Source organism: Lepus europaeus, chromosome 18 (assembly GCF_033115175.1).
Source record: "Lepus europaeus isolate LE1 chromosome 18, mLepTim1.pri, whole genome shotgun sequence".
In the NCBI taxonomy this organism is placed as follows: Eukaryota; Metazoa; Chordata; class Mammalia; order Lagomorpha; family Leporidae; genus Lepus; species Lepus europaeus.
Genome location: NC_084844.1, coordinates 76,797,833 through 76,812,581, shown reverse-complemented (window position 1 = coordinate 76,812,581; position 14,749 = coordinate 76,797,833). Strand labels below are relative to the sequence as shown.

Below are 14,749 nucleotides of genomic sequence, written 5' to 3'. Positions count from 1 at the left end.
CATGAGCTGCAAACTGGAGCTTTATTTGCATTCAAAATGAAAATATTATTTCTAAAGACTTTTATTACTTGTATCTACACAAAGTCAAATTCTATACTATTAATCCTAACACTGTGTCTTAAAATTCTATTAGGTCCTAGGAAATTTTTTTAAAAAATAAAAGGAAGACATTTCCTTAAATACATGTCTATCAAATCATCCTATGTTAGCAAGTTTCTTTATGTTGGATTCAATTCACAGGTAACAATATCTTGATTATAATATACTTTCTAAAATATACTTAAACATAATACCTGAATATTTTCAAGGAAATCAAATCATTACAAAGGAATAGTTAGGTATAAGGTTGAATGTTATATTCAGATCAAGAAGCCTACACAAAAATTTAATTTGGGGGCTGATACTGTGGTGTAGGCTAAGCCTCCATCTGTGGCACCCGCATCCCATATGGGTGACAGTTCATGTCCCAGGTGCTCCTATTCCAATCCAGATTTCTGCCATGGCCTGAGAAAGCAGTGGAAGATGACCCAAGTGCTTGGACCCCTGCACCCACATAGGAGACGCAGAAGAAGCTCTTGGCTCCTGCCTTTGGATTGGCCCAGCTCCAGTTATTGTGCCATTTGAAGACCTTTCTCTCTGTCTCTCCTTCTGTCTGTGATTCTGTCTCTCAAATAAATAAATAAACCTAAAAAACTAATTCTTCAATTTGATGATGAAATAATACATTTGCACTACAAAAGGAGGTTATTCACTGAGAAAAATATCTTAGCAACGTAAACTAAATTTTCTAGGAACTTGCTTTTCATATAAACTATGAAAGATAAAATACTAAAATGTAATTATATTAATCTGTGTGGTCCCAAATCTTTAGATGACTTTGTGCTTTTATTTTTCTTCTTTTCTAGACAAGTTAGATAGATTGTACTTGATTAATCACCCTCCAGATGTTCTTACAAAAGAGTTCCTCTTGGGAGAAAGCTATAGGCATAAAATTAAAGAATGCATGCAATTTCCTTTTTGAAGTTTGAGTTAGGATGCTAAGTTTTATAGTGAAGAATTGGTTTATTATTCTGTAGGAGGATCTTGGATGCCTTGAAATAGCAGTAGTTAATAAGCACAAGCCAGGCCCTCTTGTTTACTTCTTTCTAAAAAAAATTGTATTTAAAAAGCAGAGTTACAAAGAGTGAGGGATATATACATACATATATTTACATATACATACATACACACAAACGCACGTGTGAGCAAAGAGAGAGCAAGAATCTTCCATTTGCAGGTTCATTCCACAAATGGACACAAAGATTAGGACTGTTCTAGGCTGAAGTCAGGAACCCAAAATTCCATTTGGGTCTCCCGTGTGTGGCAGGGGATCAAGTACTTGGGCCATCTTGTACTGCCTTGACAGTTGCATTAGCAGAGAGCTAGATTGGAAGTGGGCCATCTGGAACAGAAACTGGTGCTCATATGGGAGGCTGGCATTGTAAGTGGTGGCTTAACCTGCTGCACTACAATGCTGGACCCAATCTAGGACCTCTTAAAGCAAATAATTTAAGAAATAGAGCAAGCAAGCTCTATCTTTCCTTTTTCTCTCTCCCCCTCATCCCACTAGCTGCTAACCTAGCTTTGATGCTTAAAGTTGGAAAAATGTAACTTGTGACTGTACACTGGAAGCGGTTTTAATTGCACTACCTATAAAATATGATGAAATCTTTTATAATACAGCTGGCCATTGGCCCAGATATTTCTTGACTTTCATGAAATGCACACCATGAAACCAGTAAGTATACCAAACTTCCTCAGTAAGTATCCTCTGTCTTACCTCCAGCATAACCCTGATCCTATGTCAGTTCTCACTGGAACAAGGTTAGGCTGATTCTGTAAGACCCCTTAAGCAGGCGTCCCACAAACCGGACCCCAGAAACACAGACTCCACTCCAATTGATGCAAAGGCAAGAGGAAAGTTTATTTCATTTGCAAATGGGCCGTCTCAGCAGCACTCTCTAGTGAGGTGCAGAGAGAGAGCGGCCCCGAACAATAGCTTTACAGGGTATTTAAAGCTTATAACCACAGCATTAGCATACTTAGTTATGTTACAATCCTATTGGGCAAGATTAAAGTTGTGTTACAATTTTATTGGATATGTTAATGGTTACTAGGTAAGGGGCTTGGGATGGGGGTCACGGGCAGTTTCTTCTTATCAGCTAAAGCAAGCAGGGCGGAGGTGGTAGGTCTGTCCGTGCTCTGTGGTTTTTCTTCTTTCCTTATCAGCTTAAGCAAGCAAGGACCAGGATGGCAGTAAAACAGTAAAACCTTGGTATGTCACAACAGGATGAGGGGCTGCAGGGCGGCAGTAAAACAGTAAAACCTTGGTATGTCACAAGATAAGGGTTGGGGGCTTTCCGTCCTTTCCTGTTTTCTAAAGATATCACATTTTGCAAGCTTAGCCAACTCATACAGAAGCGAGAAAAATGCGGTTAGCCTTAGTTTTTCCATTTTGTCCCTTAGTTAGCCCTTACAATTCATGGTGGAGAAAACATTATTTTAACTTTAAATTCCACTGATTATTTCCTACATTAATCCAAATCACATTTTTCTGATGTGATGTAACAATTAAAGGCAGGTGTGATTCTAAATGTAAATGAAAGGAATGAATAACACCATAGTTGAACTTGAGTGTTATTACAGGATTTACCTGTTTCAAAATAACTTATCTTGTAAGACCCCTTAAGTAGGTGTCCCACAAAATTGACCGGACCCCAGAAACACAGACTCCACTCCAACCGATGCAATAGCAAGAGGAAGTTTATTTCATTTGCAAATGGGCCATCTCAATAGCACCCTCTAGTGTAGTGCAGAGAGAGCGGGCCCCGAACATCAGCTTTACAGGGTATTTAAAGCTTAAAACCACAGCATTAGCATACTTAGTTATGTTACAATCCTATTGGGCAAGATAAAAGTTGTGTTACAATTTTATTGGATATGTTAATGGTTACTAGGTAAGGGGCTTGGGATGGGGGTGGTAACAGGCTGTACGAGCCTCTCGGTTTTTCTTATCAGCTTAAGCAAGCAAGGACGAGGGTGGTAGTAAAACCTTGGTATGTCACAACAGGATAAGGGGTTGCAGGGCGGGGGGCGGCAGTAAGACCTTGGTAGGTCACAAGATAAGGGTTGGGGACTTTCCGTCCTTCCCTGTTCTCTAAAGATATCACATTTTTGCAAGCTTAGCCAACTCATACAGAAGCAAGAGAATGTGGTTAGCCTTAGTTTCTCCATTTTGTCTCTCGGTTAGCCCTTTCAATCTACTTACACATTTATCTTGATATCTGCAACACCAAATAAAAATAATTTTGAATTCTATTTTCCAACATTCTTTCTTCTCCACCTCCAACTAAACTGCTTTCCTGTGTATTCATTTTCTATAACTAAAATAGCAAATATCTACAGACTTGGTGTGTTAGAGCAGCACTAATTTACATTCTGATATTCTGTATGTCAGAAGTCTATCAGGCTAAAATGCAGGGCATATTCCATTCTGGAGGCTCCATAAGTCCATTCATTTTTTGCTCACTGGGTCTTTGGCAGAATTCATTCTCTTGTGGTAGGACCAAAGTCCTTGTTTTCTCTCTGGCTATAAGTGGAGTTCTGTCCCCAGCTTCTAGAGAGCACTACATTCCATGGATCATGGGCCTCTGTATTCAAAGGAAGCAACAGAGAATTACAGAATCCTGCCACATATCCCAGGCCAATCCTTTTGTGTGCCCATTCTCTGTTTACAAGTCAAATGTTTGATCAGATCCACATGGGTAATGCAAGATTATTTCTCTATTTCAAGGTTTATATCCTCAATCTAATTCACAATTTAAAATTTCCTTTTGGAAAGATAATGATTTAGTCCCAGGTTTTTAGGGTTAGGGAAAGGGGCCATTGCTTGGGTTTTCAGTGCTGTATCCTCAAATACAGGTCTGCTTTTCCTCACTGGGGTTTTTGAAACTTTTCACTTTTGTTCTTTTCAATGCTCTCTGTATTATAAGGGTCTCTTCCTGCAAAGTGGACAATTTACTAAGTCAATAGGCAGGAGCTGATATTCTTTCCGCCAGGAAGCAGTTATTCATTGTCTCACAAATGGCCCCTTCTGTAGGAAATGCATCAACCCTAATTACAGGCAATCTCAGACTACAATGTAACAAGTGGACATTGCACAAACTGTGGTGAAATCATGCAATCAAAATTGCACACAGCAGGATCCTTCAGTAGACATTAATTTGTACAACATATTTCAGTATCTGTGAATTCAGAACTACTCAAACTCCCTAGTTTTCTAGGCCTGAAGTTTCTAAGGCAAGAGAAGAGACACTGGAATTTTTTCTTCCTCTGAATGGTGCAGCAATGTGCAGCTTGGGCATATCGGAAAACGACTTGAAGCATTCGGTAGATGGTGTTGGTGCAATCAAATGAACACTTAGGGTTCAAAGTCTGAGGGGCTGCAAGGTGGAGTCAACAAAATGTGGAGATGAAAATAGGGTGTCCCCAGAGGCAGATTCTCTACCTCTGACATATGCAATTGTTCTGTTTTCAAGATATTTCTTTTTTTAAGATTTATTTTTATTTATTTGAAAGAGTTACACAGAGAGAGAATGACAGGCAGAGAGAGAGAGAGAGAGGTCTTCCATCTACTGGTTCATTCCCCAGTTGGCCGCTTGGGCCAGAGCTGCACTGAACCGAAGCAAGGAGCCAGAAGTTTTTCAAGGTCTCCCACAGGGGTGTAGGGGCCCAAAGACTTGGGCCATCTTCTACTGTTTTCCCAGGTCATAGCAGAGAGCTGGATCAGAAGTGGAGCTGCCAGGACATGAACTGGTGCCCATATAGGATGCTGGCACTGCAGGTGGTGGCTTTACCTGTTACATCATCATGCCAGCCCCCAAGGTATTTCTTAAAATCAGACACCCAGCTGCAAGTCACTGACTTTAAGTGCTTTAGAAATACTTTGCAGTTTTGCTCCAGAAATTCAAATTTTCTTCTGATCTTTCAGAAATTCTTTCCTCCATTGCTTATGGCTATGCTGCATGCCATCTGCCCTCTCCTCATTCAGGTAGCTGCCCACCTGCTCTATGCTGTGGGCACAGGCAGAGTCTGCAGCCAGCCAACCAGTGGAAAGGGTGTGTGAGGCACTGGCCACTGAGCTGGTGGGGTCATGAGTGATTTGCTTCCCAACAATGAGAATCTGCATCAGTGGTGTGTGCTCCCAATCACCAGCAGCAGTGTGATCCACCAGCCTTGCCCAGAGGAATTCCCAGTCACCTGATTTAGTGATGCCCTGGTCCTCACCACCCCTCTCTGCTCATGCCTTGCCCTGGGTTAGGGGACTGTGCTGCATGAGGGGGTCTACCCGAAAGGCTTAGTGTCAGTTCTGAACAAGAGTGTTATAGACAACCAGCCCAGTCTGTGGGAGGGAGACAACTAGTTCCTATACTTCGACTCACAGCCAGCTTACAAAAAGGATGTAGGTATAACTTGCTTTCTAATGAAGACAAAATTGGGAAGGCATTTTGCTTAGCAGTTAAGATGTCATTTTATGGGGACATTGCTGTAGTTTAGTAGGTTAAGCCTCCACCTGCAGCACTGGCACACATATGGGTGTCAGTTCATGTCCTGACTGCTCCTCTTCTGATCCAGCTATTTGCTTAAGACCTGGAAAAGTAGTGGAAGATGACAAAAGGATTTGGGTGCCTGCATCCATATGGGAGACCTGAAAAAAGCTCCTGGCTCCTGGCATTGGGTTGGCCCAGTTCTGGCCATTGCTGCCATTTGGAGAATAAACCATAGGGTGGAAGACGTCTCTCTCTCTTTGCCTCCTAAATAAAGGAATAAAACTTTTTTTAAAAAAAGATGTCATTTGGGAACACAGTGTCCCATGTTTGAGTACTTGGGTCTACATCTTGGCTTTGGATGCTTACTCCCCCCTCCTGCCAGCACAGACACTGAGAGGCAGTGCTCACTGCTCAGCTAGTAGGATTCCCCACTCATGTGGGAGCCTTGCATTGAGTTCCAGCTCCTAGCTTTAAGCTGACTCAGATCTACATTGTTGGTGCTTGAGAAGAGAATCAACAAATGGGAGCTCTGCTGCTGTCTCTCCCTCTCAAATAATTTTTTGAATGTTCTTCTCATTGTAAAACAAGACAACATTGAAAACAAGAATATTGAAAGTTTCAAGAAAATCTACTATTCTATCACACAATTAACATTATGGGCATTTACTTCTACACATTAAATGATGGTCAGTATAAATTATTGCCCTACACTTTTTATAGACTCTATATTCAAAGCATATTCTCAAACTAATTCAATTAATTTCAAGGATTTATTAAATGCTAGACTACATTAAATTTATGGATGAATTTTATCAAGCAATTGTCTAATGTAAATGATTACCATATGTTTGCTCTCTTGGGAATCATTGTGAATATTTTGGCATCGATATAATTTTGTCTAAATTTTCTTTATGAAAAAATATCTGGACTAGATAAATTGAATTGTATTTCATGGTTTTGTTACCTAATGAAAATTGCCTTAATTGAGGTTTATAATTATTTATTAACACTAATATTATGTGTTTATCAAATACAGTTATATTAAGATACATTTGGGGTTGGCGCTGTGGCATAGTGGGTAAAGCTGCAGCCTGGCAGTGCCAGCACCCCAAATGGATGCCGGTTCAAGTCTTGGCTGCTCCATTTCTGAGTCAGCTCTCTGCTATGTCCTAGGAAAGCAGTGGAAGATGGCCCAAGTCCATGGGCCCCAGAACCCACACAGGGGACTCACAAGAAGCTCCTAGCTCCTGGCTTTGGTTCGGCACAGCTCTAGTCATTGCGGCCAGTAAGGGAATGAACCAGCAGATGGAAGATCTCTCTCTCTCTTTCTGCCTTTTCTTCTCTCTCTGTGTAACTCTGACATTCAAATAAATAAATAAATCTTTTAAAAAAGATACATTTGTTTGCAAGCAATATGTGACATCAATACAACTGCTTAAATTTTCTCATACAACTAGCTTAATTTGGGGGCCTGAATTATGGCTGATTGGTTCTGTAGTATAATGATATCTTTGAACCCAACTATTTTCCCCTTCTATATGAATTTCAGTGTTGTATGTTACTAGAATTCTTAAAAAAAAAAATCACATAACTTTTTAGGCATCATCTAAACATTACGATCTCCAAAGAGCAAAAATTACTACAAACTATGATTTTCTAGAATGATCTGTTTGGATAATGCTACAATTTTATTGTAGCTTTAAATGGAGCACACACACACATTTACACACACACCATACACACATTCACAAATGCACATACACAATCAGCGAGTCTCCAATGCATTTACCAAAGTGCATCAATGTACTAGTTTAAGATTACTGCCAGAGAATAGTCCCTTTCTTTAAATACCAATTTACCCTAGTGATTTAGTTTTGACCAAAAATGATACAGTTTAGTTACTCTTTTGAAAAAGATGCAGGTGCCATCACAAAGCACAAATGAGTGAATAAGTTGCACTATCTAGAGAATTAGATAAGAAATGGCTCACTCATCAAATTAAACAGAATTGAATCTAATTTGAGTAAGTATGTCAAGCAGAATATGAAGTTTTAAAAAAGGAATAGATATAATTTCAAATAAATTTTGAGTTGTATCTAAATGTGGACACTACAACATTAAGCATAAAATCACAGATATTTAAATACCTTTAGTTAGGAAAGTGCAAATACATAATAACAATAATTGCTAACATTTATGTTATGCCAGGTGATATTTCCAGCATTTTATGTTTCCAGAAAAATGGAGATAGCTCCTGTTATCTTAATTTTAAGGACAATGGAACTGAGGCATGAAGAGGTAAGTATCTGGTTTGCCCAAGGATATATAATCATGAAGTGGCAAAGCCTTAGACTTGGCATGATCTGAATGAAAGCCATTTTTTTCTTTTTTACAAATTCAATGTTTGGTCTATTTCATATACCCACTAAAGGGATTTACTATCAAATGATACTTTCTGATAAACTCTATGGAAATTGCAGATGAGTATTGCTCCAAACCAAATACTTGGGGTCAGCATTATGGCGTAGCAGGTAAAGCCATCATCTTTAAATTTAGCAAAGATATGCTTGTTATATGAATGTACTTTGTGTAATTCTTCTTGTCAGTGTATACACTTTAGAAGTTGATTACAGGGGCCAGAGCTGTGGCACAGCAGGCTAAAGCCCCAGCCTGTGGTGCTGGCATCCCATATGGGTGCTGGTTCAAGTCCTGATTGCTCCACTTCTGATATGGCTCCCTGCTAATGCACCTGGGAAAGCATCAGAGGATGGCTCATGTCCTTGGTCCCCTGAACCCATGTGGGAGACCTGAAAGAAGCTCCTGGCTCCTGGCTTCAGATCAGCTCAGCTCTGGTTGTTGCAGCCAATTGGGAAGTGAACCAGTGGATGGAAGACCTTTCTCTCTATCTCTGCCTCTCTATGTAACTCTTTCTTTCAAATAAATAAAAATGAATCTTTAAAAAAAAGAAATTTATTACATTAGGCAACACATATAAACTTGTATTTTAGAAAGCTTGTCCTTTAGAAAAATTTTAGACCTACAGAGCTAAAAAAAATGTGGTACAAATGTGAACTTTTGAATAAAAAATATTTTTCATGAATGCATGGTGTTACAAAACACAATAATACATCACTGAGAACCAAAAATGAATTGGACTATCTCATTCTGTGATTTGAAATTTAGGGACAAAACATCCTTTACTTTTCTTGCAAAGAATGTAAATAGTGTTGTGATATCAAATTCATTCTAAGTTTAGATACCCCATGGGCAAGTTTGATCTAATGAAAACAAATCTGTTGGATCATTTACCTCATAGATTCTGCTACCTTTAAAATAACATATCTGTAATAATACATTAAGAAGAAAACATATTTATGCTTAAAAATACAAGTTCAACTATTACAAACTGTTCAGCAAAATTTAAAATTGTATGTTTTTAACATTCTAAAATGGAACATTTTCCTTTGCTTTCCAAAAAAATGTGATACACTTTAACATCTTGAGAATAAGAACTGAGAGTGTATAAAGTGAAATATATTTTAAGGAGAGAATTTAAAATGTTCATTTTTAAAGCAACAAAAACAGCTTTCACTTCTTGGTTTGCATTTTAAATTTGTATATACACACACACACACACACACATTTTTTGCCATCCTGACTGGTTACGGCAAATTACCACATACCGGAATCAATTGCTTCCCAACCATTTACAATTTCTTCACTTCAAAGAAAAATACTTGACTGTGTCTCTTGAGGAAACAAGTAAATATAATACTTTGGCATCATTTTTACAAAACTGAAATCTGTAAGAACACAGAAACCACTGCAGAAATATTCTATAAGAATGTACTCATGCATATTGTTCTTACAATGGATTCAAGCCCATGTCATATGAGAGCAACTCCTTGCTCAATATTCACATTCTTCTAAATATCCCTTTAACATAATGACCATAGTTGGACAACAATTTATGTATGCTGACTTTCCTAGTCTTCTTGTTTTTTTGGGACAGAGTATCTTTTTTGAATTTAGGCTGACAAGTGATACAACCCCCTCCACAAAGTAAGATGCCTAAACATTAGAGCACTGCTCCTGACACCAGCTCACTTGTTCCTCTATATGGGGTTTATGAATGACTTACATGAATGGAAATATTGGAAAGAGTAAATGAGCTACCAAACCACTCCCCCTCTTTTTCTATATTTAGGATTTTTCTAGGATGCCTACAAGAGAACATGAGTCCTTGTCTGCCCTCTTTCATACTGTAAATTTAGCAAAAAACAAAACAAAACAAAACAAACAAACAAACAAAAAAAACTGTGCTCTGTAAGTGGCTAGGTAAGGATGCAAGGTAATATACTAGGGGCAATGGAAGGGAGTCTTTGTTGCTAAGCACCAAGACTAACAACTCTGTGGGCTAGGAAGCTTACATTTTGACTTCCTTCCATGTCTAGCTTGAATTATTCAGAATACAAAGAAAGTAGGAATATAAGTTATGAACACACTTCACTGTCACAAGTTTTATGATACTCATCAGTTTGTAATCAGGAATGACTTAAAATTTAACCCAAAATACCACAGTAAACTATGGTGGATTCATCAACATCTACACTTATAATTAACATCCACATCTCTAATTTTATCTCTCTATGAATGATCTGACAATAATTATTATCTGGGATAATAATTTTCATAATGCACCAAAAAAGTGAACTTTGAAACCCTTGGGAATTGGATAAGATAAATATGTCTGTATTTGATGAGCCCAGGCTGAGAAAGAACTTGTAAGTGCAATACCAGTCACAATACCTACCAAAAAGTTAAATACCTTGGAACAAATTTAATTAAGAATGTGAAAGATCTCCACAATGAAAATTACAAAATATTAAAGGAAGAAATAGAATAACGCAAAAAAGTGGGAAAATATTTCATGTTTGTGCACAGGAAAATCAATATCAAAATGTTCATACTACCCAAAACGATTTATAGATTCAATGAGATCTCAATCAAAACTCCAAGAACATTCTTCTCAGATCTAGAAAAAAGAATGCTAAAATTTGTATAGGAACACAAGAGACCCCCCTCCCCCAAATAGCTAAAGTAATGTTAAACAAGAAAAAATTGGAGGTATCAGAATACCAGATTTCAAGACACACTACAGGGCAGTTACATATGAAACAGCCTGGGACTGGAACCAATGTATACCAATGAAACAAAATATAAACCAAAGAAATTAATCCATGCAGGTACAATCAACATCTTTGACAAATGAGCTAAAATCAATCCCTGGAGAAAGGACAGTCTCTTCAACAAAGAGTGTTGGGAAAATTGGATCTCTATATGATATGCAGACATATGTAGCAAGACCTGTACTTACACCCCATACAAAAATCAATTCACAACTGATCATGAATCTAAATCTATGACCTAATTAAAGAAATTACTAGAGGAAAACATTGGGAAAACTCTGCAAGACATTGGCATAGGAAAGACTTCTTGGAAAAGACCTCAGAAGCACAGGCAATGAAAGCAGATATAGACAAAGGGATTACATCAAACTAGGAAGCTTTTTTGCTGCAAAGGAAACACTCAGCAGAGTGAAGAGTGGTAGAAAATATTTGCAAACTATATAACTGATAAAGGGTTAATATGTGATGATTAAAGATTTCAAGAGACTCAACTGCAACAAAATAATGCAGTTAAGAAATGGGCAAAGGACATGAACAGATTTTTTTTTTTCCCCCACAGGTAGAGTGGATAGTGAGAGAGAGAGAGACAGAGAGAAATATCTTCCTTTTTGCCGTTGGTTCACCCTCCAATGGCCGCTGCGGCCGGTGCATAGTGCTGATCCGAAGCCAGGAGCCAGGTGCTTCTCCTGGTCTCCCATGCGGGTGCAGGGCCCAAGGACTTGGGCCATTCTCCACTGCCTTCCCGGGCCATAGCAGAGAGTTGGCCTGGAAGAGGGGCAACTGGGATAGAATCCGGTGCCCCAGCTGGGACTAGAACCCGGTGTGCCGGCACTGCAGGCTGAGGATTAGCCTGTTAAGCCATGGCGCCGGCCCATGAACAGAAATTTTTCAAAGGATGCAATCAATACAAATGGCCTATAGACACATGAAAATATGCTAAGGGTAATGAGGGTAATGAGATGACTGGGTAAAATATCATGACCGGGGCATCCCATGTGGGAGCCGGTTCGAATCCCAGCTGCTCTGCTTCCGATCCAGCTCTCTGCTATGCCCTGGGAAAGCAGTGGAAGATGCCCAAGCCCTTGGACCCCTGCACCCGCATGGGGGACAGGGAAGCAGCTCCTGGCTCCTGGTTTCATATCTGTGCAGCTCTGGCCGTTGCAGCCAACTGGGGAGTGAAGCAGCAGATGGAAGCCTTCTCTCTCTCGCTCTCTCGCTCTCTATCGCTCTCGCTCTCTCGCTCTCTAACTCTGCCTTTCAAACAATCTTTTTTTTTTTTTTAAATGTCATTGCTAACAGCAAGAAACACACAGGAAATATTAAAAAGACGAAAGACAGACTAGAAAACACGTATCTACAAGAGAAATGGACCAAGAGGATTAACCACGCAATATCTTTAAACAACGTTCAAAGGAACATCACAGAAACTTCCCACAAGAGAAATCGTTCCGGATGTGAAGAAACAAAGACCAGAAGTCGATGATCCGCAGTTGGCGGGGACTCACCTGGAGCGGCTTCTGCAGCTCACGGTGAACTCTAGAGGTCCCGAGAGCCCCGAGGAACATGGAGGCCACAGCGACCCCACCGGCCTCAGACCCCAAACCCGGCCTGCACTCCCGTCGCCTGGCAACAACCTCCCCACGCCCACTGTGCCAGCGAGCGTGCTGATTGGCTACGGCTTTTGTGACACCCCTCACGCCCATTGGCTTTGCAGCTGTCCAATCAGGGGCCCTGGTGAGGGTGGCGGACAACTTCATCATCTCGCGAGATCCCTGTGTCCTAGTCGCGCCCAGACAACAGCGGGAAAAGCGTCCCTGCGGTGGCTTGGCCTTCTCCTCTCTGAGAAGAGGAAGCCCCGGACCTCGGGAGCAGGAAGTGGTGAGTGTGTGGGGCCAGGTTTCCCAGAAGGGGCCGTGGGCGGATGGATCCTGCCAGAACCAGCTACAGAGGGACCTGGACTTCCCCCACCTGAGCTCTTCCATCCGCGGACCCCACCGCTGAGAGCTGGGCCGGCTCCGGACATGGGCGACAGGCCCCGTCCCTCCACCAGCGGCCTCGGCTCGCTCCAGAGCCTCCTCTCCCTCTGTGTGCGCGCAGTCCGCCTCTCCCCAGGTTGTGTGGAGAGGACGGAGGGAGATCGGGGAGCGTGGACTGCGCTGTGGCCTTTTGTTGAAGTGAGGCCGGCTCCAGCCTTCAGGCCCTGTTTGCCTGTCTTACCAGTTAGCTAAACGTGGGCTGGAATGCGTGCAATGTACTGCACACTGCTTTCCATTAGGTTCTCTAGTTATAGTAAATTCTCATTCTTCTTAGAAATTATGTAACATTTCACTAAGAATCACCTTTATAATCAAGGAAGGCCAAACACCCATATGGGTGCTCCAATCCACTGCACCCACGTGGAAGACACGGAGGAAGCTCCTCATTCCTGGCTTCAGATCGGCATAGCTCCAGCTGTTGCGGTCATCTGGGGCGTGAACCAGCGGATGGAAGACCTCTCTGTATCTCTCTCTCTGTAACTCTTTCAAATAAGTAAAATAAATCTTAAAAAAAAAAAAGAAAATATGTTGTTGATGCTAATTTGGCAACATTTCCCAAACACCAGAATTGTAAGCTCAAATTGCATGGTATTGAGCAAAAATAACCAAGGCGCTGAGGGCTCTAGGTATAGACTTATAAAACAAAATCTTGAAATCTGGTGCCTCTTTTTTTAGACAAAAGACTAGGGAAAAAATGATATCAGTTGTATATGGGGAAGATAAGTACTTTTAGGGGAACTAAATGATGGCTTCTGTGCTCCTATGGAAGGTGGGAGTGTCAGAAATATGGCATTGATCACATATTTCCCTTTCTAAAACATCTTCCCTACAGGTCCAGAAACTGCTCAGGTGTGGGTGTAGGTGGTTGAGCAACAGGCAGTCCTGCCTTCTTGATTCCCCATAAAGATACAGGTACAGTTCATTTTCATGTTTGCAGTGCTTAAGAGTTTCAGGGCATACAGTGCATGATCTTGATTTTGAATGTTTTCTGTGTTTCTGCTTAATGTCATGTGAAAAGTTTTTGAAGTTCCCTTTTTATTTGGTGTTAACATTTCAGCCACTTAAATCGGGTTTGCTGTTATTTCTACATGAAAGCTTAATTACCAAGTGTAATACATTCAGAACACTTTCCCCAGGCCTTTTGTTTCCTGCTAACATCTTGGGTCCTGTAAAATCTTTTGGGTTCTAGACTCTGGATGTGTAAATTCTGTTAGCTCTGAACTGTTCTTTGTGAAATGTCAATCATATCTGCTAGGTGCAATGCCAAGGAAATATTCTTAGAGTAGAAAAATGCTCTTCTCATTTGCTATTGTCCTTCTGGATGGGATGGAGGGTGGATGACTGGAGCTGCAGGAACCATTTTGTACCATGAGGGGATGTTATGGATAAGGCAACAAGGCAAATGAGCCCCTCCTGGAATGAATATCTTTGAATCCTTAAATGTGAGAGAAGTGTTAAGCTACAGGTGGTTTTATTTTTTTAGACATTATTTATTTAAAAGGCAGAGTTACAGAGAAAGAAAAGTCAGAGAGAGGTATCCTCCATCTGCTGGTTCACTCCTCAAATAGCTGCAGCCACTAGGACTTAGGCTGAAACCGTGAGCTAGCAGCTTCATCCAGGCCTCCCACCTGGGTGCAGGGACCTGAGTACTTGGATTCCGCACTGCTTTCCCAGGTGTATTAGCAGGGAGCTCCAGCAGAAGTGGAGCAGCCAAGACTAGAACTGGCACCCTATGGGATGCCAGTCATAGGCTGTGATTTAACCCACTATACCACAATGCTGGCCCCTAAGCTACACTTTTAAATATTTACTTTGTGTGCCACTCATAGCTGGAATAAACTATAATACACGTGAGTCATTTCATTTCTTTGATACTGACAATAACCCTCTAAACAAGCACTGTGATACTCTCCATGGGCAGGTGAGAAAGTGGAGC

At 40.7% G+C, this 14,749-nt stretch overlaps 1 long non-coding RNA gene across 3 annotated transcripts in view; it reads left to right on the top strand.

The window, feature by feature from the left end:
* Positions 1 to 12,559: 12,559 nt before the first annotated feature.
* Positions 12,560 to 14,749, top strand: part of LOC133746751 (uncharacterized) — a 41,586-nt gene continuing 39,396 nt past the window's right edge. For all 3 annotated transcript variants that reach the window (XR_009864255.1, XR_009864256.1, XR_009864257.1), the window contains exons 1-2: positions 12,560 to 12,655; positions 13,646 to 13,725. This is a non-coding gene — a long non-coding RNA (uncharacterized LOC133746751). The remainder of the gene's footprint in view (positions 12,656 to 13,645; positions 13,726 to 14,749) is intronic.